Genomic DNA, 2,742 nt, shown 5'->3' on the forward strand with positions numbered 1-2,742 from the left:
TCCCAGTCCAACCCAGACAGGCTCTATCTCAAGTGTCCCAAGCGTACCTGCAAGTTCTTTCAATGGATCGACGAATACCCACGAGGAGTCGCCGAAGCCATACTGATTAATGGACAGGACCCAAACTAAGAAAAAGACAGACACAGTTTTTTGTAAAAACACACTCTGATTTTTATTTCACACTATTTACACGTTAGGTAATTTGTCCTCCGCGTCGATGATGGCTCGCATCGTTACTTGATCACAATGGTTGAAAGTACTATAATAATCGTTTATTGATTGATATCCCGAAGAAAAAGAGGGCGTCGGTCAATAGGACCGTGCACACGTCCCACCCTGTAATAAGTGGAATGACCAATAAAAAGTTGTTTTTGTTCTATTTTCAGACTCCATGTCTCGATTTCCTAACCCTCAATGTCTATGGTGCAAGGAAGGATACACTTTCAAACACAGTATCAGAGACTACTTCCTGACACCCTGTTGCGACCAATTCTTTCACGGAACCTGTAAAGCCCTCCACACTGAGCGGTTGAAACCCTCCGAAAGACTCTGCCCTCATTGCAAAGCCGTGAATTTCGGACTGCCTCCCGATGACAATCCCAAAACCAAGTCCTAAAGAGGTAAGCGCTTCGATGGTCTAATGGTTAAGACGTTGAGTTGTGGCCTCAAAGACCCAGGTTCGATTCCTGGTTGGGGCATTAAATTTTTTCTTTTTTCTTTTTAGAGACCCCTGGCCTGTAAAATCCGTTTGGACGAACCCCACCCCGACGAAAAAATCACGCAACAAACCATGTACATTCTCTCGTTAAAGGATCTTTATTAGTGTTACAGGCATGAATAAAAATGTTTTTTCACTCCTCTGATTCTGGTGGTGGTGGTGATTTTTTTACAATTTGTTTGATAAATGCTCGGTATGCCAACTCGTCTCGGTCCTCCCAACTGCTCTTCCACGCTTCCCATCCGTCCTCAAATCCATCTGACAACTTCTCCAAACACACAGGGTCTTTAAACGAGATGGACTGGTCATCAAACATCTTCTCAGACAGCATTCTTCTGAACCTCATCACCTCATCCGCCAGCTTCACCACCTCTTTCCTCAGAACGACATCCATAGCGTGAGAAACGGCGCATTTCATTATCTTTCCAAGAATACCGTCATGAACAGCATCCATCACCCTCGCGGCAAGTTCTTCTATCTTCTCCTCTTCAGAAACACTATTCACCTTCGTCTCGCTCTCCTCTGAAGACATCTTCTAGTCGCCTAGCTCAAAACAACAATACTCACGACACTCACGCAAACCCTTTTATTCCCATCCGAACCTTGATTTCATGCACGTGACAGCCTTGATCTCATGGATTGGCTATCGCCTTATTTGGACATGCGCGTCACAACCTCGATCTCATATTCTCCTTATTTGGACATGTTGCCCTTATTTGGGTATGTGCCAAAAATGTCGGCCATCTTGTTTATGCAAATCGAAAATACTGCCATCTGATTGGTCGAGAGCCAATTTTAATGATATGCACTGCCTCCTGATTGGTTACGTGCCCTATTAACGTCCTTTACTACTTACTCATCATGTCATGGTTTATTCAAATAATTGCTTTTTTGGCTTAAAAATGATATTTATTGTGGTTGGTTTATGTTGCTCTTAAATCAATTTTGTGATAACTGGCATTGGGCATGGCATAAATTAATATTTTGCCAACACAAAATGGAGAACTGGGTCTTAAGCAAAGTTGCAGGATTAGTATTTTTGTAGAAAGAAAGAGTTGAGAAATTTGTGACCTTGCCATTCGCAACATCCAATAAGGTTAATTTGTTCCCTAGAGTTGTGCAAATAGCGTTCTCTAATTTAGAAATTATTTCAATCAGTTGTTTAAATGATTGCCTTATAACCCCATCTCCAGCTTTGGTGCATGCAGGATATTGATGTATTGTTTATCCATTTTGCTATAAATTATCTTTAATTGATGTGTCAATCTAAACATATCTTTGATATGCTGGCTTTTTCTGACAAATGTACCTATGCCTCATAATCTTTGAGTGCGTTTGGTTGTGTAGTGCAGACAAAATACACGTACATAATATAACTTACTTATAGCTTACATGTACTTATAATTCTTGGTATAATTTAATCATTATGAGCAAAATTAATTAATGGAACCCAATAACAGCTCCTGTATTCCACAATCTCAGTCGAGAAAAAGAACAAATCACATTGGAATTGAATAGTAAAATTATTATCAGAAGCCTATGCAAGTATTCATGATCAGCAACAAAATATCATATTTATCGTTCATGCCAGAGTGATTTTGCTTATACTTATACTTTAAGAGATGGTGCAAACCCTTTTAGCAGGAGGAGATGCCATACAAAAATGAAGATAGCTAACTGTCTTTGGGGATCAAGTTAGAAAACAAAACTTTTAAACTTTTTACATGTGTATACTACTTTGGTATTTTTGTGAGATTTCATTTGGTAGAAATTTGGGGACTGAATATATTGTAGCCACTACATTTCAGTCATACCCCACAACAACAAAAAATGTGTAAATAAACGTCTTTTGTGCAGGAGTCCCAATTGTTAACTAAGAAAGAATATAATGATTAATAACAATGTCATGTCTTTCTCAATAAGAAAGAACAGGAAATGTCACCAAAAAGCACAGAAGACAGTTCTGTTATGTGATCAACATTATTGGTGGCTCCCCTGAAATGCTTGAAATCATGGCTCTGTTT

At 39.3% G+C, this 2,742-nt stretch overlaps 1 non-coding gene across 1 annotated transcript; it reads left to right on the plus strand.

Moving 5' to 3' along the window:
* The first annotated feature begins 626 nt into the window (after positions 1–626).
* On the plus strand, positions 627–698 carry Trnah-gug (transfer RNA histidin (anticodon GUG)). Its single transcript has one exon. It is a non-coding gene; the product is annotated as a tRNA-His (tRNA).
* The last annotated feature ends 2,044 nt before the right edge of the window (positions 699–2,742 follow it).

The sequence above is a fragment of the Orbicella franksi genome, chromosome 4, assembly GCF_964199315.1.
Source record: "Orbicella franksi chromosome 4, jaOrbFran1.1, whole genome shotgun sequence".
Classification (NCBI taxonomy): Eukaryota; Metazoa; Cnidaria; class Anthozoa; order Scleractinia; family Merulinidae; genus Orbicella; species Orbicella franksi.